Source organism: Anas acuta, chromosome 15 (assembly GCF_963932015.1).
Source record: "Anas acuta chromosome 15, bAnaAcu1.1, whole genome shotgun sequence".
Taxonomy (NCBI): domain Eukaryota; kingdom Metazoa; phylum Chordata; class Aves; order Anseriformes; family Anatidae; genus Anas; species Anas acuta.
In genome coordinates this window covers 11,816,898-11,839,869 of record NC_088993.1, presented here as the reverse complement: position 1 = coordinate 11,839,869, position 22,972 = coordinate 11,816,898, and the positions used below count along the sequence as shown (strand labels likewise).

Below are 22,972 nucleotides of genomic sequence, written 5' to 3'. Positions count from 1 at the left end.
GAGCTTTGTGTTTCACTGATACTTTATGTTTAATAACATATGGAGTGAAATGGGAGAATTAGCACAAATTTAGCTTCTGGCAAGATCATCTATGCTATCTGCCTTTGGCTGGATGTTAGCAAGTGTCTTTTTGGCAGGTTTCTGTGAGTGCTGTGGGGTTTGTGACAAACCCCTGCAGGATTCGGGTGGTGCACAAACCAACAGGAGCTGGCTGAGGCTGGTTCCTTCTTCAGGGAGTTGTGGGAAGGAGAGGGAAGTAGACTGGTGTCCTTTAGGCTTTATACAGGTCCCATACAGCCTAAATCCCAAGGGAATTCCCCCAAAGTAACAAAAATAGTCATCCATTAGGTTCTTCTCCATGGGGCTGCTACAAGCTCCACAAAGAAGCTTTCTCCTTCCATCTACTCTCAACATCCCCCTTGTCTCCCTGAGTCTGGTACCCCTTGGTGGGCTCCCATCAACTTGTTAGTACTTTGCCAGCCAGTGCTGGATTTAAACTCAATACCATGGGCATGGCACTATATCCATATATCTTATTCCTTGCTAGAGGTTGATATGTTGAGCTATAATACATATATAGTAACAGAGATACGTAGCCAGGCTGTTGTTTTTCAGAAACTGGTAAGCCTGTGTATGTGACTGCTATACCAAGAATCTGTGTTTGATCCCAGCTGGAATCCAGAAGGATGAGGGTGAAAAAGTCAAACTCATTTTTTGCAAACCACAAGAGGGGTTTGGTAAGGGACGTGCCAAAGCAGGAAAACAATACAGAGGAAAAAAAAAAAAAAAAAAATACAAACAAATACAAAAATCAACCCACAGTAGCAGATACTGATTAAATCTTCCTTTCCACTGTCCCTTTGTACATGTGTTACAGTTATTACCCAGAGTTATCCAGTCCCTGGGGTTCAATACATCTCCACTTGCAACTTAACTGAAATCTCCTGTGTCACAGAGGACACAAGAATGATGCAGGGGGTTAAAGAGGCAGGGTGGCCAGCATATAAAATAGTCAAGAATTCCAATAACTTGATGACAGTTGAATGTTATTTTTAGAATGTGATTGGCAGGTGTTGGTTGAGTAGTGCTGTGTCCAGTTAGCTCTGAGGGACCCAGCAAAATAACACTGAAGACAGTGACAAACTGATGTCATTGCTGACTGAGGACAATATTCAGGTCCTGTATGGCATTTCTGACATGCAATGATCCGAGTGTCATCTTTTGCTCATTTTTTTTACGGCTCCTTTCTCCACTGCTCTTGCCTCTGAGCTCATGACAGAAGGAGGATAAAATGTCAGCCCTGGATACTTCTGTGATAGTCCCTATTGTACTTTTCTTTTCCCTTTGGAAGAATGAAAGCATTTAGCAGCACGGAGGTATTAATCAGTGACTGCAATGCGATATCCCAAAGCCAAGGCTCAGTGCTGACATCAGTGAGTGTTGGTGGGTACTGATTTCTCAACACCTACCACAAAGATGAGGGCAAATGATTAAGGCAGAAGGAGCTGACAAGAACAACTATTTTTGTGGAGTCTGTGCACCCTGTGCTTTTGCAGTTTTTCTTTCATTTCTTGTCAGTGAGGGAATGTTTTGTTTCTTTCTTTTATTCCTCTGAATCCCAGTTGTGATTCAGCTATCATATCAGTTTGGATCTGGGACAGTAAAAATGGCCATGCGTTAATATTTGGACTTGACACAATGACCAACGGTTTCATGGAAGATGGTTTACAGCTTTCATTCGTTGCCTAGGCTCGCCTAATTACTGCCATTGCAAGAGCAGCAGTAGTGTGGCTGGGGTCCTACTCTGCATTTTTCATTTTGCTCCTTTTCTGCAGGTCCTTAGCAATAGAGATATTGCGGTGCAGCACTTCTCAGGATTAACCTATCACTGGTGTCAAACCAGAGCATCAAGGATATAAATCTTCAGTCAGCTTCTGGCCTCACTGCAGCCAGGTTATGCAATATGTGAAGTATGTTCAGCAGCAGACTGCTGGAAGTGGTTCTTCTGGATTCTCCATTTGTGTAATGCAGGGTGATGTGAGTATCAAGGCACCTTAATGATCTCAGTTTTGCCACAGATAATCATATGCACACATACAATGCCTTTCTCTAGAACACATCCAGGAATGGCCTGCAAACGAACTTGATGTTTGCCTCCTACAGGTAGGTTTTTGTTAACAGTGGCCACATGCCACAGCCTCTACATTCTGCATGCTTGTTTCAGCTATCAAAATCAAAACATGTCTAGAGTTCCCCCAAACAAAACAACCTCTCCAAATTGCCTCATACTGCGAAGTTAAGTCACCAACTTGAATTTCGTAGCTAGCCAACTGTGCTGTTTAATTAGGGTGCCTTTCTAAACCACCTTCATTTGCACCGTTGTAACATATGGGTTGAGATTTAGCCATATGGTCCAAACACAGAAAGAAAGCACAACACTAATTGTCTGAACACACAGAACTGCAGCACACTCAGGCAGGCAGAGAATAGGAAGAGATGTCCTGTTTTGTAGTAGCACCATGTTTACTTTATTATGTGACGTACACATTTATAATGAACAGAGGTCCACGACTGCAGGATCAATGCTGGTCTCTGCAGTGCAGTTCATGGTCAAGCTGAGCAGGTCAAAGCTAATGTGAGTAGCTCTAGAGGAGCAACAAGAAGTGCCACAAGATGCGCATGGAGATGCATGATAACCTGAGCACTTGGTGCTACCTAACAAAGAAGAGCATCAAAAACGAAACTTCTTCAATCCATGAGAGGAAGGAGAAGGAAAGCCACCTGCAGATTCCTGACTAAGTCAGAGCACTTGCAGTAAGTTACCTGGGATGGCACATGGCTAAGGTAATCTCTCCCCCGTTGGCAGGAATGGACAACACAAGCCCTGTTTATCTCCTTTACCTCTTCAGGTAAAAGTCTGGACATTTTCCAAAGGATGCAGTTCCCTTCTGCTCAGAGTTTTGACAGTGAGAGTTGCAGGGTTGCAAGTAATTTTTGCCATTTCCTATATTAATGACGGACCAAATCCTGCAGCCCACTGCACAGCATAGTCTGCACTTACTTGTAGACACACCTTGAAAGTGGGTAGTTGTATTCAACATGGAAAAAATAACTCTCAAGCAGAACATTTCCTTTCCTTCTTTATGCATAATGCAAACATTTATTTTCTTCCAATCTATAAAAACCAATAAACTGGACTCCCTGATTTCACTTTGATATGGTAAGGTAGCAAACAGGTAGTGATGCTAACAGAGAAGAAGCTGTTACTTCAGCTGAATTACTGAAAGTTTTTTAAAAAAAAAAACGTGGATCTGTATGCAACACTAAGGTACATAGATCAAAAAAATGCATTAATACAAGTAGGTCCCAGTCTAGTTTCAGGTAAGATTTATGTGCTACACAGACTCAAATTTCAGATTAAGAAAATGTGTATTACTTACTTATATTGGGCTGTGGTTATCAAAACAGCCGGAGGGTGTTTCATGAGACTGGGTGTCAGTGAATGTCTGTGAGAATTTTTTTCCTGATTTATTCACTTGAAATAGTGTCCAGAGATGCTAGTCAAAGTCAAGGGTCACCTGTTAATAAGTATTTGTAGATCTCCCTGGCAATGATGTTAAGAACAAATATCTTAACATCACTTATTTTTTTCTATGACAACATAAACTGTTCTTCCACAGCCAGGAAGAGTTAAATGAATCTCAGTTTTAACATCAAAGAATTAGTCTTATTTCAGAGCTGCTCATTCACTTTCAACTCATATTGGAGAGTGATATAAAACACTTGCTATACCTTTCAAAAACAGACACTGTGTAAAAATACGGGATTGCACTTGAGACATTGTTTTTGCAAATCCCTGTGTATCCATGAAAGATTCTCCCTGCTGGAACACTGATGTCCTTTCCTGGGCTAAGCTGAAGACAGTAAAAAAGGTCCCAGTCTCAAGGTCTCCAGTTTATCACCTTTTTTTTTTTTTTCCCTTTGCTATTAAACAGACAGAAGTAGACTAAGGATGAAAACAGAAACCCAAGCTGTGAAGTTTGGCCTTTCAAGGTAGATTAAACTTTATCTGCAAGACTGCCAGCTATCCAACATTCAAAGGGTTATGGGAACCACTCAGACTTTGGGGCTAGAGACCTTAAATCCCCTTCCACCAGGAAAACAGTTGGCATCACATGCTGACCCTGTGGGCATTTACTGGGAGCTGCAGCACAATAATACAGCCATGCTGGAGTGGAGAAAACAGGATTCCTCTAGCCTTTTCTTAGGTATTTTTTTTAAATGATCCATCTTTCACTCTCTTGCAATCACATTGATGAGCTTCATTTGTCCAAACAGGAGTTCCAGGTATGCCATGGGGCTCAAAAGGGAAAAAAAAAAAAAAAAAAAAAAGGCAAAAGCAATAGGACTTCATCCAAGAACTTCCTTGAAATTCCAAGATCTCCGTATGGTGACTTAAGTTATGTAGCATCCCAGCTGAAGGACATAAAAAAGAAATGTTTTCCAGGAAAATCTGCATGCCAGCAGTACAAAACTTAAAAATAGGATACACAGGGTATATTTTACCATGTTAATTCTTACTTGTTATTGAGTCACAGTTTTTTTCAAAAGTAAATAACGACACGCACATAAAACATTTATGTTTCCTGCCTTGACATGTGCTGATGAAGCTTTTCCTGCCTCGGTTCCTCAGCCACAGGAGTTGCAGTTGTCAACAGATGTAGGTCTTAGCTCCGCATTTCAGTCAGTTCAAGACCCTTCCTCTCCCTCTTCAGTCAGTGTGAGCCAGGAAAGTGTCCTGAACAGGACTGTTTAGCACATGAATGTTTCACAAGGTCTGTAACTGTGAGCAGGATTTAAGTTAGGTTCCTTCCCACTGACTTGCTTCCACAGCCATGCATGGTTGTGGATTTTCTGGCTGTTTTTTGTTTTCACAGTAATGGGTTCAAACGGATCCAAACTGAGTTTATTAGGAAAGGTCACCTCCCCCCAGCAAAAATCTGCTCTTCCTTGTAGTCTCTTATTTCTGTTTGACATCATCAGCAAAGCCTGAATTTTAATATTTGTTATATTTAGGGCAGATGTTCTACCCAGTCAGAATCAAGGATTAGGAATTCATTTTGTAAGGCATTATATAAAAATATAGGAAAAGTTGGATCCTGGCTCCAACTCTGTAAATTCACTTGAGTGTAATTGGAAAAGCAGGACCAGAATCTAAAGAGAAGTCAATATAATTGGTGCCAGTAGATATTTTTACTTTTCTCCCCCCCTTTCTTCCCCTTCCCCTGCAGGAGAGCTTCTGTACACAGAAATATTGTGGATGGCTCCTTTGCGAATTCTGATATTTTGTACCAAACAAGATTACTGAGGAGCAATAAGAATGACCCCAGCTGTTGTCTGCTGGCAGAAACCTTTTAAATGGCATAAGGACACAGAGTCACTCAATAATTACAAGGAAGGAAGACCACATAGCTTAAAGTGACCAGCTAGTAATCAATTCCTGCTGTGAAAATTTTTGTCCTAGCCATACAATATGTGAAGAAAAATGAGAAGCGTGCATAAAGAAATTGGCATTGCTTCATAAGTGGAAAAAATGAAAGTTCATTCAAAAATGAGTAATGTAGCCAGCATGATAAGAAATCCCATTGTTTTAAAACAATACCTACTTTAATTGTATCAACCTTTTAAAACAATTAAGAGTGTAAGAATAATCACTTTTCCTTTCATTGTAGTGCTTTTCAGGTGTATTTTGAAAACATTTTTTATCTGGTTTGCTTCCACAGCTTCAACTTTAAAGGTCATCTTGTTTTATCAAGATATCATTCTGTGACAGCTTTTTTAGTATTCTCAGTGGTTCTTACAGCATGCAGTGGCTGATCTTTCTTCAGAAACTGTAAAGGAAGTAAGTGGTATGTACACATAACCTAAAAAGAATGGATATTCCTTTTGCATTTCAATTTAGCACTAATTAGCTGATATTCTTCACATGTGTATTTAGAACACAAGGAACAGCTTTGGCCTTTGAAGTAGATTATGCCACTGAATTTCAGGAAGTAAAACAACTCTAAACATCAGAAAGAGAGGGCACATGAGCACAATAAATTCTACAACTGATGAAATTGTGATTTTAAAATGCAGTGATATAAAGAATGACAACAGACTGAGACATCTCTGGAATGCTAAAAGAGCTCAGACTGACCACTGGTAGTGTTGCACATGAAAAGACGGTGAGATTCATCCTGTAGAAACCAAATACACAAATACTGAAATGTTCAGGATGTGGAAACAAATCACCTTTTGAGAAGAGCACAACAGCACCACTTTTTCTCAGTGGCTGCCCCTTGCCATAGGCTGCCCTGAGGCATGCACTTCGCAGCATTTCAAAAGGACATTGGCACAAAGTTGTCTGCTTAAATATTAACAGATCTCAGGTTTCTCAGCAATTTTTCTGGTTGTGAAACTTTGTCTTTCCATTCTTAAATTTACCTGCAGCAGCGTTGTCCCTGCTTATAGCCAGTTCTTTCTTCCCAACACCTACAGAATTGGCTACAAGAAGGAGCAAGGCTGAGAAGAGAATGGAGATGCCAATGTCTCTGAGAATGCTGCACCTTTCTTAGCTTCAAAGAGACAAAGTGGGGAGAAAACACGTTAGAGCACTGGGAAAGTTACCAAAGGAACTGTATGGAGACTTTACCATTATTATTCCCCTCCTCTTCCCTTATATTATATCCTCTGTTTTCTCCCCAGAAAAGCTCTCAATAAGAGTCATAATATAATTTGTAAATCAAATGTAGGCCTGGATCAATACCTCTGTCCATGCTGCACAGTGGCATAATAACTGAAAGATGTTCTTGTAATTGTTATAAGGAGATGGGATTGTTTCATTTATGTAAGTGAAATGTGTTGTTAAGTCGTCTGATAAGAGTTGACTCTGAGGTTTCTATACTCGTGGCAAAATGTCAATATTCCTAAAGCATCTCAGAGTCAGCAATTTCAGAGAACAGGTTATTTGCAAAATAGCCTCCCCATTATAATCCAGTGACACACAAATCTGCTGCTCCTGAAGTTCAGCACTGGCCTTTCCAAATCCAAAGTTAAATGGATTCTGCCCCAAGAGCTGAATCGTCACTGAAACTTCTGTGCTTCAGAGAGATTTGCTGTTACTGAGGAAATTGGGCTCCTACGTATTTCTATTCAATTATTTCCCAGGGACCCATCTTCAGTGCATGGTAATAGAGTATATTGCAGTGTTGTAGCTTCTGGATAGTCTAATAGACATGTAATCTTATTTTAGTGGAAACCTGGATGCTCACGGACTTGGGCAGAGCAGTAATTTGCTGTACAAACAGTCCCCCTGAATTCAGTAGGAAGCTGTGCAGGTATTGTTTAGTATGTAAAAGTGTATTCAGACCTCATTAGGTTATACCACTGCATTTAGCAAAGTTGCTTTTTGATTTCTACTGCAGGAAAACTCAGGCCCTTTTCTGGTGGGCAACATGTTTGTTTGTTTGTTTGTTTCATTTGTGCAATAGAAAAAAGTGAAAATTACATTTGCACACAGTGATTTCCCAAAATGTTTGAGGCCTTTGCCTATCTTCTTGACGTTGTGCCTGTTTGGAGGATTAATAATGGTGAATAATGTCCTTCAAGTATTCACACATGTAGTGAGCGCCTTGGTACATCTAACACTCTTCCTGCTCGCCCTTCATCAGCTGTGGACCAGTCTCTGCCTCAGATCATTTCTAGTAGGTAAGTAGAATAAGTAAAGCATATATACCCTGTAGTGTAACCATCTTCATTGCTTAGACTGTGCTCCCCTGTTCCCACTTCCCTGAGCACACTGGATACCAATGACAGACACCATTTCTCCTGCTCATTCTCTCACCGGCTTACTTTTGATCTTCCATAATTGCGTTTTTCAGGGGCAGTGACAAGTATTTACCTCGGCAGGTGAAGATTACCCTTCGCTGTTTCCCTTACACTCAGCACAGGAGCTGCTAACCTGAGCTGCTTTTCTCTAGCATCGCTATTGTACTGTGCAACAAAGGTGTCCTGTTCAAATGTTATCGCACGAACCATTCTTGCCATACTTGGGCTATCCACTTATATCAAAGAGGCCTTTCAACACATATCTACAAACCATCTCCAACAGAACCTTTCCCCAGGCCGTGACAAGTAAGAGCGTGTCTTGCCTCTTGCATACTGCGACTTGCAATTGCCTGGGGTGCAATGCTTCAGGATCTCCTTGGCCTAGCTAAAGTTCAGCCCTCTGCCACTTTCCTCTGATAAGCAAGGCCACGGACCTTTTGCAGCAGCCTGGCTATTTGTAGATGCGCTGCATGGACTCAAATCCATGTGCATGCTCAGCGCTCACCAAGATAAAATAGCCTGTGATGAATTCCACTCTGAGAGCAGTAAAGAGAAGTGATGTGAATAGGATTTGGAGGACCAGATCAAATAACTCTAAAGAGCACTTGAAACAGCCCGTCAAGAAAATGTGGCCATGCAGGAGCTTCGTTGGGTGTTTCTGAAGGCTCCCAGGGCTGTTGCTCCTTGTCCTCTCCTACAAAGAGTGCTCTGCAGATAAAAGATGCCAAAACAGGTCAGGTGCCAAACTCAGCTCCTGTATTCAATTTGCTAGATGTGGCTAAATAATGAACTGAGTTCATTTAGTGCAAGTCTCTCTTACCTCTCATTTGTTTTCATGTAATAGATTTACTATGGATAAACCAGGTGTAAACAGCACTTCATTGTAAGTCAGTGGTACCAAGAACTCCAAATAATACACTACTGAGGAAGGCAGTTTTAGTCAGGTACACCTGCAAACCCCCTAAAGAAAACTAGATATAAATCTCCTACTTCAGTTGTTATGTAGTTTTTACCCCTAATCACTAGGTAAGACTCATACTTGTTTGAACTGCCTCCTGTTTACAGGGACTTAGTTCCTTTGCCATGGCCTCAGAGTCCAACTTTACAGCAAGAACTCCCGGCCTAGCCTTCTGTCGGGAGAAGTGGAACGAGTTAGGATTTTGGCAGTCCCAGGATGTTCAAACAATAGTAGCATATAAGTAACCACCTAACAGTCACAAATGTAAATGAAGGAGTTTCACCACCTACTGTATAGCAAATGATATTGTGCTTTTTGTGCCAAAGTACATGTGAGAGAAACAGAAAGAATATTTCAAGGAAGCTGAAAAAGAAGCAGGAGAACTTAGGATGTAGCCTGAACAAGTAGTGGCACCATGCTGAAAGCCTGAACAGAGAACCTCCGTCGCTGAGAGCTGGCTCAGGGAGGCTTGCTGTTGTGGATACAGGTGCTTTACCACGTTACTTGATATTTTTTAAGAATTAGGATTTCATGTTGTTTTCAGATAGAGAACTACATCACAGATACCTGACTCTACTGTCGTGTTTTTCTTCTTAAGGAAACAACAAAGTTTTGTCTAACCTGTAGGGGCAAAAAGAAGTAACATTATTTAACACCTCAACATATCAATTTTCTATTTTGTTTGATGGGCTGACTATGATTTACAGGATTTCTTTATGAAATTCAATTAAATATAGAATTTATAATATTCATGCAGTTTCTGTGCCAAATATACACAGTGCTGATGCAGCAGGGATCTCAAAATATCAACCACCTGCTTGGGAGGAACAGAATTATGAATGCATCTCCTTAAACAATAATTCATCATACTCAGAAGCCTAAAGTTAAGCTACTCTAGAGCCAACACAGCTGCTTTACCATCTTATTTCGGGGATACTGCTGACTTACGAAGCTGGTTATCATTCTTGCAACTCATGACTAAGAATGCAGTCAAGGATTTGGAAGTTTAGGGAGTGTAGCACTGAGTGTGGCATGAAGGATCTTGGCTTTCAGCTAGGAACCCAGAGCTGTGAGTGGCATGGCCACACTGCTCATACTGTGCACCAGGAAACTAAATCAGTCAGATCATGGAACTTTAGGGAAAGCCTTCGCTTACCTCACTGAAGGCTGAAAGTAAACCTTGTAGTAAATACCTGAACCTCTAAATACACATGTATATATGTATACATATATATACACACATACAGGAGTATAGGGGAGAGAGAGAGACGTCCCTGAGCTCAGATAAGGTACAAGCTCATGAATCAAGAACATACTTTGTTGCCTCGGGAAGGATACTCTACTCAGAATAATGAAATTAATTTTAATCTTCATGATTTGGTCATGAGGGGGCTTTGATCTCTCATAACTTAGGTTTACAATTATTATTTTTCCAGACAGGCTGTGCTATACAAGTGAGACACGCTGGAAACACAGCTGTGCTTGGAGGACCTACATATAGTCTGGGGATATACGTGCATAGCAAAAAAGAAATCTCAGTGTTTGAGTGGGGTTCTAGGGGATTGAAAAAATAGCACCACAGTGTGACAGTGGCTTTAAGTCCATTTTCGCTGCATGGAGGCAGAATCCTGCTGTGCCCATTCCAGTCAGGTGTTAGTCTAATTGGTCCTTTATAACTTAGATTTTACAGCTTCCCTTAGCAGCCAGGTTCACTGATTGAGTATCCTTCATTAGGAAGCTTTTCCAATCTCTAATTTAAACCTTTACTTCATGTGGACCAGCACCTTTCCTTCTCCCTTTGTTGACCAGGACAATATTTCAGAAGCACCTTCTCTGCAAACTTTTTGAGTGTTAGAAGACTATTACCTTAGCTTTTTATTTCAACGGTCTATATATACATCCTCCACTTTGTTTCTTCCTTATAAAAATGAAAATTTTAGTACATCATAATGCCTGCTGCTTGCCTGGAAATGGAGATGCTCAAGCCCTTTCTGTCCCTTTCTCACTGACTAAATGCCTTTCAGGATGAATGCTTCTGTGAAGTGGGCAGCAGAAGCTTGCTCTGTCAATAAAGGGGGTGCCACAGTGCTTTAATGAATGTTGCTAAACTGTTTAGACATCCTGGGATAAAAGCCACAAGAGGAATTTCAAGTAGTCAGAGTACGAGCAAGCCTAACTGCAAATACAAGCTGTTGAGAAATATCAATATTATCTGTAGTAGCCATGCGTTAATACAACTGCTTATAGAAAAAAAAAAAAAAAAAATCAGCCTCTAGCAGGCTTGCCTTATTACTCTCTCTCCAAGTCTGCCTGTTGGGAGCATGGTCCTGACCAAGAGCTTTTCCAGCCGTGTGATGGATTTGTTGGTCCAGCTCTGAAAGACACAAGCATCTCTACGGGGCTGATTACCAGCTTGCCTTTGAAAAACACTCCAGACCAAACAGCTCAGGACTGTTTATATGAAAGAAAATCTGTGCTTTTGAAAAGGAAGAGACCGCCCTCTTATCATCAGGAAATAACCTTTAGGGTTTTAACAAATAAGGACAAGGAAGAGTGTTTTCATCTGGACTGTTATTGCCTGAAGCATAAAAATAGACTGAGGTCTGGTTGCAGAAATAAAATATATGACAGACTCAGAATGGGGTGAGAACGCAGCAAGAAAATTTTAAAATTTGAGATTAGAGAAGCCAATTTGCTTATCTCTTCCAAATACCACTTATAATCAGCATTTTCACCTCATCTGCTATCTCTTCTTACCTTTTGTTTCCAAATAGTGCTGGAGGCTTGGTTCTGGGATAGTGCTCTTTGACATCAGCAACGTCTGCCCTTACGTCTTCCCCATTTGACAAAAGCTCGTTTTCACTGATGCAGAAAATTAACTAGGGCGTTATATTTCCTTTGTATGTAGACCTATACACTATTTCTATGTCTGCAAACATGGTAATTCTGTGAGTGAATAAAACCAAAATCAGAGTCCTTTTGCATGAGTTCTGAAGTTGATAGCAAAAACAACCATGAAAAACTCCATCTAGAGAAGCTGTTTTAACATTGGAAAAAAAATAATCCTTTGCACCAATTAAAGAGATTACAGTGCTCAAAATGATGCGGAGAACTAAATAATCAGGCAGATATACTAACCTGATGTCACTTAATCAGACAAGAGGAAGAAGTATTCTGGAGTGAATGGAAAACAGCCTGTGGGATGCATGTTGGCTCATGGCTAAATTTCCTTTTATTACCATATTCACTGCTTTTGGGGCATTCCCTCCAGCCTCTGCTCATCAGTAGCTTGAGCATGCATGAATACCTCCTGCAGTGGGTGGCAGGGGCTCTTGGTGGTGTATTGCTGAGCTGTTTGGCTGGGCCAGTGGCTATGAGCACCAAAGAGGCTGTGGCTGCCTGGGCTCATCAGTCTTGGGTATCGGCGCTCACCTCAGCTCTTCTGCTGGCGCACCCTAGTGAAATATTAAAATGTCAGTAGGGAAGATGTAGATTCCTGTTTTCAGCTTCACTCACTACAAATCTCTGCAGGGCATGTCATGGGAAAGCAGACATGTCGCTAAAGATACAGAAAAAAAGACTGCCAAAAAAGAGATTAATAATAGAGAAGCCAAGGTATCACCGCTCCTCAGAAGCTGTTCCTCAGCAGGGCTTTGCAAATACTAGCCATGGTAAGGTTTTTTTTAGAAGTCACAGATTTCACCTTTGTAATACTCATACTCTGCTACTGAAAACAGTAGTTTCCACCCATAGCTAATAAATATATGTTTGAATGCAAGTTGATCCAATGTGAATTCATGCTCAACTGTGCGTGTGATGTTTGGATGTAAACATCCTTTTCACATTGTACACCACCACCCTGCTGCTCCCGTGTCTTTCCTCAGCCTTAGTTATGTATCTCTATGGTATTTTCATCCAGCTATCATCTGATAGCTTAAAATGCCTGCACTAAAATCCACTGTCTTTAAATTGGGCTGAAGATGTCAAAGTGTGTCTATATATAGTCCAGTTAAATTTCTTCGACTAAGCTAACATGCTCTGAAATGGCAGCTTTTTTCCTAAAAAGGCCAAAAGGTTTTTCCACCATGCATTGTAGGCAACACTAGAAGAAAGAAAGAGAAAAAAAAAAAAAAAAAAAAGAAGCAGCCAGCCCCAAACCTTGCCCACCTGGGGATCCTTCTGTGGGCTATTGCCTGGGATTTATTTCATCCCTGCATCAGGTCACAAGGTCTGCATTGCAACAAGCACCAGGTAGAGCACAAAAGAAAAATGCATCCCTGCTCAGAAGTCCACCACAGAGACCCTTTCTTTTTTAATGCCAAATGTGTGCTGAATTCCCCTGAATCATTTTAGCCATTGCTTTATCCTTGTCTGCCTGAAGACAAGGAACAAATCTCAGCTCATCTGAAGCATAACAGCTGCAATGACTTCAATAGAGTGATGAGTATTTGTTCCAGCAGGAAGTCTAACCCAAAAAATCTCTCCTAACTCTTAAGATCACGTTGCTACTAAGCAGGCTATTCCATACCACATCATGTTGATGTGGTGGCATGTTTTAAGCAAGCACATTTGAGTAATTTATCAACAGCCCCATGATGACAGTGATGCCCATAGTCCCCTAACTCAGCCCGTATTGCATCTAGTAATTGTTACCATGCTTTGAAGTCCTCCATAGGTAGTTTTTCTTAGTGGCCATGGAATGAACAGATTTGTTAAGCTCCGTAAATAAGAACTCGATTCTGCAAAGGGTAAAATACCAGTAAGAGAGGAATCTTTCCAGGGATAGCTTAATCTACAAAAGGCTCACAGTAGTGTGGGCAGTGCTCTGAACCATTGCATTCTCTTAAATAAGAAAAAAACTGGTGGTGGACAAACACAAACATTTTTACTATGTCTTTGTAATCATGTTATTGAATATCTCTCTTAAAAAACAAACAAACAAACAAAAAAACAGATGCCATACTGCAGTAACGGAGGAACAAGTGAAGCAGCATTGTTTAAAATGTATTAGTTTTTTCTTAGGGGTGAAAACTTTCTGTTCAATGGGAAGATTCCTACCAAATGTCCTTGAGTTTCAGCTCCCCTTGTACTTCCATTACCTGTTCCCACCATGCCCTGGCCAAAATAGGCTGCCTCCGCATTTTGTGCAAGGGTGGATTATGCAAAGGGGTAAGAACTGACAGCAAAAATGCATTTCTGTGCATTAAACACAGCCTGCAGCCATCGGTTTCTCTCAGCATTGGACAGCAATTATTTCTGTGTAATAGGCAGTCACCCAATGACCCTCTCCTTCAGCATGCAACGCTTTTGCTGTCAAGTGTTAATCCCTTTGTTAGCTACTCAGCTGCACATTCATTTAGGAGGGCTAATGACTTACACTGTTCCTTCTCTGCATGATTTCAACAGACGTGTAATTAGAGGTGAATGGCGTCTTCAGAGGTACGGCAACCACGAAAGCCAGGGGCAAAGTCAAAGTATTTGCCTAATCTCACCATCGGTTACTTCAGTGAATGAAACCATGTGGTTGGCAGCACGCAGAAGAAAATGCTGTAGAAAAGGAGAAGCCTTTACTTAAAAAAGGGAAAGGGAAAGAAAAAGGAAAAGGGAAAGGGAAAGGGAAAGGGAAAGGGAAAGGGAAAGGGAAAGGGAAAGGGAAAGGGAAAGGGAAAGGGAAAGGGAAAGGGAAAGGGAAAGGGAAAGGGAAAGGGAAAAGGAAAGGGAAAGGGAAAGGTTGGTTATTGGACACTCGGGAAACTCAGAGATGAAAAGGAACCTGTTTCAAAATATGTTTTGTCAGGGTGCTAGAGAGCACACTGTAAGATAAATGCCAGTGAGGAGTCTGTTCTCACACAGATTGAAAAAGTATTGAAAGGTGAAAAGCTTTGTTTTAAAGTGCTGGAGAGCCTTAATCATTAGCAGAATAACTGTGAGACCTGGAAAGCAAGAAAAACTGTATTTTGAAGGTGAGCTGAAGAACGTTTCATGTGCCTCAGCACTGGCTTAGAGAGTTTTGTGTGTTTTTTTCATGAAGGCTGTCAATGTCTGCAACACCTCAAGAAATATCCTGCAGCTCTTACAGCATGTGAAAGCATCCTTTTGAAGTCCAAGTGCATTTTTGTGTGTGTATTAACATCACAGGATTAAGCAGAAAAGTGTAATAGGGAGCCATAGTCCTGACGGATTTGAGGTGACCAAAACCATATAAAACCAAACCTCTCAGTTCTGATTTCTAGGCACGGACAAAGGACAGAGACCGCTCCGTTTTGCTCTGAGATGTCGCTCCCTTTCCCTGGTGGTGTTTGGGGTTGAGTCTGGAGTGTTCTGTTGTTGTGTTTTGCTTTTTTTAAATGTCCTCCTGTGTTTTTCATTTCCTCACGCCTGGTTTCACCAGGCACTGCATGGCCATGCCGGGGCTGCAGACTGCTGCACCACCTCCTGCATCGTGACAGCATCCAGGACTTTTGTCTCTCCTCCTCTTTGGAGCTTAGTGTCTCTTCTCTTCATATTTCTCTCTTCATAATTCTTCTCTTCATTAAATGTGCATTATTGGCTGGTGCAGTATTTGCATTAAGTAACACTGACTTTGGTTCCCTCAGTTACACAGGAGCCAAGCAGAGTGATAGTTTTATGAATTAAAATAATACCACTACACACCTTCACTAGCACTTTGAATTCAGGAGCATAATTTCATCAAAAAAGACAGAATAAATCAATAATTAATTAATAATTGCTTTAGACTGCTATTCAGTCTGGGTTTATGATTTAATATCTCTCACAAAGTTGTCTGATACAATTACTAACAGAATTTCATGCTTAAGGAAATGTAAGTGAAGCAACTGAATGGCAAGCTCCAAAGAAATCTCTCTCACATTTGGCTTCCCCACCCTTCCAACTTGCCTGCATGCTTTCATCTACCTATTTTATTTGAAATGCAGCTTGTGTTTTGGATAGATTTGATCTGAGGACTGCAAGCAGCAGAGGACCCATCCCATCCATTAGGAAGGAGGTCTGATAGTAACTGGCCATCATGACACAAACTGGGGGTCTTCTTAGTACTCATACGAGGTCATTTTATTTCCCCTGCCTTTCCTTCCCTTTAGAAGACTGCAGAACAGCCCTCCAACGATGCAGAGCAACTCAAGCAACCTCAGGTGAACTGACATATTTTGGGTTTGTCTCCCTGTCCCACTCTTTGTAAGAATTGTTCCTTGCAGGAGCACAGTGCAGCCTATGCAACAGCTGAAGCCCATTTGAGCTGCAACGCGAGCACACAGCCAGAAATGTCGCTCATTTCCCTGCAGCCTATTGCCCATCACGCCAGCAGGGACAGACCCTTTTGTGGCTGGCAACCCTGGGTAAGGTGACTACGGGCTGCCGATGAGGTTGTTTGATTTTGAATGATTTGAGATCTGCTGGTAATCAAACACAGTGAATCTATATTTCTGGCTAGTTATTTGATCATCTGTATCACTAATGGTAGTACTCACCTTTTGAATTGTAACACTAATGTCTCTCTTACGTTGGCTAGCTGGCTAGCACTGCCCAGTGGTGTCAGTGTGAAAAACCCTGCATGCAGCTGCCTGCCTCGCAGCTACAGATAGGCACGGCCAGCTGAAACACTAACACACTCACTCGCTGTTTTTTCACGTACATATTCCAAGAGCCTCAGTGGTGCTCAGCCTCACGGTGTCCCTCCAGAGTGGGAGGGAGAAGGTGCATTAATCCCATTTGATTTGAGCCGTAATGATCTTCATGAGAAAAAAAGAAAGAAAAGTCCACCAAACTCCGTAAAGCTTGCTGTAGCTTTGGCCCATACAGTAAACATGTATATAGTTTTTGCTGTGGTTTGGATATAATTGAATTGAAGTTTGTTGGCAGCAGCCCACACTTGCTGAATGGTTCACACAACCTGAAACCAGGCAGCTTTGCTTGGTTCAGGTTTAATCATGAATGGTTCACAGCCTCAGTAATGACTCATATTCACTAACTATCCCTTATATGAGATGTGACAAAAGTGTATTTCAGATACACGAAGCATAATTATTTAATGATGAAGTAAAGTTGATTAGGAAGCCTTTAAGCTATTAGGCTCTTGGTAGGGTATTTTGCCTTCACTGAATAAATGAACATAATTTAATTCTTAAAAGCTATACAGCTCCTGCTGGCTCTGAAAATGATATGTAGCTAACAAGTTAGGTTTTTTCCTATTATAGAAGTCTGTATGCTACAACAAAGAGCATACAGAATTCAATGTATTGCCAGGGAAAACTATTCTTAGTGACTACCCAGGCTAAAAATGATAGAACTCACATATCCAGTAACAATCATGAACCTGACAAATCAAGCTTGTAAGCCTGTGGTGTGATCTGAAAACCTAACAAGCTTCCAAGAAGGATCTCTGGTTTAAAAATACTTTCTTTCTGGATTCTCTCTCTTTTTTTTTTCTTTCATGAGATGTGCAAGACAGAACAGCATGAGACCAGCAGGCGAACGGCTGTGCCATTGAAGGAATATATTTCTATATTATGTAGCTGTGTTCCAATTATGAAATTGATCCATGGATAAAAATCCCTTAAGGGTGGCTATTAATGAGATTGCCTGCTCTGAGTGCATCCAGTAATAAGATTAGGTATGCATTTATCCTGAGCAGAGATAAACCAATGACAAGTTCGTGCCAAGATAAGACAGTTTTGAAAGGTAATTAAACATGGGACATAATGTGTGTGCATATGTCTGTGGGAGGTTGCAGGATGGAAAGTCTCAGTTTTCATCCGCAGAAGTGCTTCTAAGTGTAACAGGTAGGGAAAAACAGGCTTTTCACAGTGGTGAGACCAAACTTGAGATTAAAAATCAAAATATTTGAATTTGGATTTTACGAATCAGCTTTAGGAAATGTGCAGGGCCTCTTTGGCTTTTCCTTCACTTAGAGAAAGCTTGAGAGCACCCCTGACAATTACCAGCTGCCCAGCGAGCCAGGACTCCATGCCACACTCTTAGCACGGTGTTGCTGCTACATTCTGCAGCGCCCGAGCAGCGTCTGGGCTCCTCTGCAGCCTCCTGTGCTGCCTGCCTGAGGCAAGCCAGATGGGCGCTCTGAGAAAACAGATCTCAAGTATTTCCTGCAGGATTTGCTGCAGAAATACCAGCGCTGTAGTCACAGCATTGCACGTGGGTCAAAAAGCTTGTACCAGGGAGTTAACCTGGGTGCTGAGGTGGCACTGGTGGGGTGGCCAAAGCAGCACAGAGCTAGGCACATGCAGATGTGCCCATAAAGGCCAGGGCGCTCGGCAAGAGCATTTCTGTCCCCACCTTATGGACAGTGTGACAGCTTGGTTACTCATCATGCTCCAGCAAGACAGCTGAAACACCTCCTGAAACCCTCTCTTTTTACAACACTAGGACAACATTTCTCCTTACAATGCTGTCATTATTTCTTCTCTTGCTCAGGATGTTTTTGGTTGTAGCATCTCCAATGACTGGTGCAGTTTTCTGCAGGTTGCAGAAACACCAGAATCCCTCCCCAAGCAGAATTTACTCCTGTACATAAACAACTCAAGCTTGGATCAATTTCTGAATTACCAAGCTGATTAAATGGACCTTAAAACCCTGCCTCTGCTTGCCACACTTTGTCTATCTGAACCAGAGCCAATTAGCCAGAGCCTCTGCCTGTGCAACTCAACCCCCTGGGCATTGCTCTGGATATTACAAGGCATCAGGTAAAAATGTGGAGAGAGAAGACAATTATAACCTATTTTAGAGTGGTCTCTGGGGAGATAATGGACAATGACTGGACTATAAAGGCTGGGAATGAAGGTGGGTACCAGTATGATTTGTGCTCGCTTCATTTTCTGCCCAGTCAGCTCGAGGCTGCTCTGCAAGCACAGAGAGCAGCCCAGAGGCTCCCGTAAAGCACATCAGGTGCTAAAGCCTTTAAGCAGCACTGTACGAAGAGAACAGGGAGTGCTTCTAATAATGTCTTGGGATATTTGGAAGAACCCTTAATATTAAGATCAACAGTAGTTCTTAATATGAGAGTATTTTTTAAAAGTACATGCTTCAAAAATATTGGCATTTCAGTGGTGTGTGAAAATAAAGGGAATTAAGCTGTGTAGGAAATTCCCTTTCCTCATTTTCGAAAACATGAAAACCTCATATTCAACTGTAGTGTCAAACATTCAACTTTCTTAAATTAAATTACTTTAAAAATGTGGATATTTGACATTTCATCTAGGTGTGCTTGAACTAAATAAATAGGTTTTCACTATGTATTCACAGACCTCAGTGGGATGGCTGTAAGGTTTTTAAATATCCACTAAATCTGTATTCTGTCCACTAAGTAGGTAGAAAATGTGACTGAGGAAGTCTCGAATGTAGCTGTGTGCTTTTAGGAGACTTTTGGTAAGAAGTTGCAAAAAAACATATGGTCTCAATTAATAAATATATTTAGCATTTTTCTTCCTAATTTATTCACAGGTAATTATTTGCTTAACAAGCTCAAAGTGGGCCAGAATCCAGTTCTTATCTGCCATGGAAAGCTGTTATATTTCCCTCTCTGTCAAGTAAAACACCAGGAGCCTTTCGCTGGCCCATCTCATTTGAGAGAAGCTGTGCATATGGCCAAGCCAAGCTGCCCTACTCCTTCTCAATCAAAAATAATTCAGAGGCCTACCTTTCCGTAAAAAAAAATTACTAAAAAGTTCCAAGAAACTAAGCAATTCTGGAAAAAAAGAATAAATAAAGAAATAATGGTTTAGCTGCTCCTCCCATTAGGCTGCTCACTCCCTGCCAGGACAGCTGGTTCTTCTAAGGCTGTCCTTTTGTGTCACACATGGCCAGACTCAGTGCTCAGCAGCGGCATAAATTCTCCTCATCAATACTCTGAAGCATCAATTTTGTCTTGCTCTGGGGGTGCTGTATTCAAAAATTAAAAAAAAAAAAAAAAATCATCTCACTCCTAAATTAGCAACAGAGATTTACTAGTTGGCTGTAAGACGTCTGGGCTCTTTTTGAAAACTCTGACACTTTTCTATGTCCTTCCTTCTCTGCCCCCTCCAGTAATCAGGATCCCAAAGTGTGTTTTCTGCTGAGGATTAAGCCATGACCTGTGCATGATTGCAGGAAATAAGCCTTTAAAATATGCCTAAGTGCTCTGCTTGTTTGAAGTTACTGATCCTTAAAATAGATGTCTGAAAAATTGTGTAATTTCAAATGTTTCTGCAGATATTGTTCCAGTATGTGTAACAAGGAGACACATCAAGCCAAGTTACATCAGTTATGCTCCATTATATCATGAGCTGAGCTAAATGAATCAAAATATACAGTAATACTTCAAGTGAAAATGCAAGCCTTGTACAGTTTCTTTCCCTAGATACTACTTAGAGAGCATTAAAATACCGAGTGTGGTGGGGGGGCAGCATTTTACCTATTTGCCAGAAATCTTCTCACCATACAGAGTATTTCATGTATTGTGAGAAAGGATGAGTAATTGCTCCCTGTTCATTTTCTTGGTACCACTCAGGATTTGACAGCCCACTAGGATATCTTCAGCCACCAAATGGTCTGACTTTGGTTCATCTCAACTCATATGGATCGGTTCTTCCTTCCAGCTCCCCCTTGTTTTCCTGCTCTCCATAGTTTTTTAATCAGAAGTGAGGGGTTGCAAGCTGGTACACCACAGATTGATTTAACTGAAATTAAGAATTGCCAGTGTTTTATTCTTTGGCACTTTCTGCTTTATTTCTAGCATGGGGCCCCTGGTTGATGGCCACTGAGCTTCAAATCACTTTTGTGAGGATGATGTGCAGTGACTCCAGGCTCTGTTTCCCAAATAGGTTTAGGTTGATATAGCGAGGCCATGTAGACCCAAAACCAACTGAACCAGCACAGAAACACAGGGCAGAGAGCTGTTTCTTCCTCTCTTGTGGCTCAGTGCATGGAGAAGTTGTGGGAAGTTCCAGAAATTGGGAGAATGATGAGAGATCGACACTTCTCATGGAAGCTGAATTTCCACTTGTTTTGTGACCTCTCCGCTCAGAGATGGTGGGAAAAGAATTTATTTTTTTGTTTGTTTTGTTTTTTGTTTTTTTTTCAAGGACCTTTTGCCCCTATTGAGATATTTGTCATCAAGTGCCACCAGTAAAAGGAGCTGATGCTTTAGGAATCCTAAGGTACTCTGCCATTTATTGGCTGCTGCCTGCTTGCTCAACTTACAGGTGAAGCTCTTTCGTATGAATTGAGTATACAGATAGTAGTGCTAGAGTAGTATTGCTCCCTTCTCATTAGTCTCTCAAGGCAGAACATCAGTTTGTCCTACTTAATGCTACTTTAACCCTAAGCAAACCACAGAATCCCAGAATACCCCGAGCTGGACGGGACCCACAAGGATCACTCAGCCAAGATAAGTTCAAAGTTTCACCTTTCCTGAAGCACTCAGCCCTCTCATGCCTGTATGCATACAAGCTCATGAGAAAAACATTTCAGGCTTTTCCACAGCGATGATCAAAGCAAATCACAAATGCAATGGACTTCAAAGAAAAGGGCAATGGCCCAAGCCTCACTCTGAGGCAGTGTGCACAAAACTGGCAGCTACACCGCCCCAGGGAGAGGAGAGGAGCTGAGCTCTGCCGCAGACCGGTTTGGTTTTGGTCTCATCTACTGGCAAAGAATGGTCATAGCCGTGAGAAGCCACAGCTACAGGCCGCTGCGGGCCACCTCAGAGCCCCACAGCAGTAGTTCAGATGCTGCACACTATTTGCAATGTTATTTGCATCCACCCTACTAATGCACATCGCTGACAGAGGAGAGAAGAGGATGCACTGCTTGCACTGAGCCAGCACTGGCAAGCCGGGAGGTGAAAACTCAAGAGTTTCACTTAGGAGAGCTAAAGCCTCCATTTCTGCACATTGTGGTGCCTGCACAATCACGGAGAAATAAATCTTGGTTAAATTTTTGATGAGCCTTCGGCTGCTCTAAATAATTAACTAGGACTTCTCTCATTTCAACACGGGTGCAACTTTTCATGTTTCAAACGCTTCCTGCCTTAATCCCATGGGAATAGCTCAAGTTATTCAGGTCACTTCTTTTATTTATTTATTTGTAGCATCCCCAGTTGAAACACATATTGAACCTTCATGCAGGGAAGGGAGAAAGCAGTTTCCTTTTGATCTCACTCCAGGTAAATCCCCAGGGGAGCACGTGTCTCGTTTCCAGTAGCTGAATAATAGAGATTGATAGGTTAATCAGTTCCAGTACAATTTATGGAGTAATAGTGTGCGCTCATATCTGAAGTTTTGACATTCCCCGAGTCCAGGATGTTTCAAAGATGATAGTGTGGGATAGCATAGGGTAGTTTTTGAAAGACAGATGCATTAATGAGAATACCCCTGTATCCCCTCATGTAAAACATGGCAGACTGATCCCACTTTTGACATGCTGACTGTATGACAGGGCAAGTACTGAAGTCAGTCCTGTTTCACCACCATGTAACAGCACAGAAGATGAGGTCTTAAAAACACTCATTCTGTCCCTTCATGAAGTGTCAAAAGGAGATCGGATAGTTTTAAGTGGAAACCAGGCTATCTTGTGAGCATATAAGTGGGCATTAAGTGTACTAAATATTGGATTCAAGACTGTAATGAGGGGCTTTGATCTCCTATCATAAGACTCAGATGTGAAAATTGGACTCTGAAAGCAGATTAGTAACATAACGCCTTCCTAATGACTCCATTCAATTGCTGTTCAGAAAGTCACAAGCTGTGCCTGGAGTCATGTTAAAAAAATGAAATAAGTAAAAATACTAATAACAGCAAAAAAAAAACACCAACACCCTGCAATATGGAATTAGCAGTGTCCAGTCTGCATCTCCGGTTTTCTGCTAAGGAAGGCAGAGACCTGCTGGTGCAGTGGTGAAAATCTGGCTTGACATCACATTTCAGCACAGCTGCCCTGCAGCCCCTCGGCACTCACCCTGATGGCCTCTGGGCTTCAACATCCCACCCACGAAAAAACCTGGGGCTGCCCGCATCACTTGAAGGCATCGTGGGCAAACAAACAGCTCTAAAATTGCAGAGGGCTTCAAGAATATTAGAGACATAGGAGCTGACTGCACTTTCAGCTGAATTTCTAACGAAGGCCTACCTGGGGCTT

At 41.6% G+C, this 22,972-nt stretch overlaps 2 long non-coding RNA genes across 5 annotated transcripts in view; one reads left to right on the top strand and one right to left on the bottom strand.

The window, feature by feature from the left end:
* The window catches only part of LOC137864596 (uncharacterized), a 128,725-nt gene that overhangs the window by 97,904 nt on the left and 7,849 nt on the right, over positions 1-22,972 (top strand). The gene's annotated exons all lie outside the window — the stretch shown is intronic.
* The window catches only part of LOC137864597 (uncharacterized), a 169,012-nt gene continuing 157,210 nt past the window's right edge, over positions 11,171-22,972 (bottom strand). For 2 of the 3 annotated variants that reach the window (XR_011101561.1, XR_011101563.1), the window contains exon 4: positions 11,171-14,374. This is a non-coding gene — a long non-coding RNA (uncharacterized lncRNA). The remainder of the gene's footprint in view (positions 14,375-22,972) is intronic. The other variant, XR_011101562.1, reaches the window with a different exon arrangement.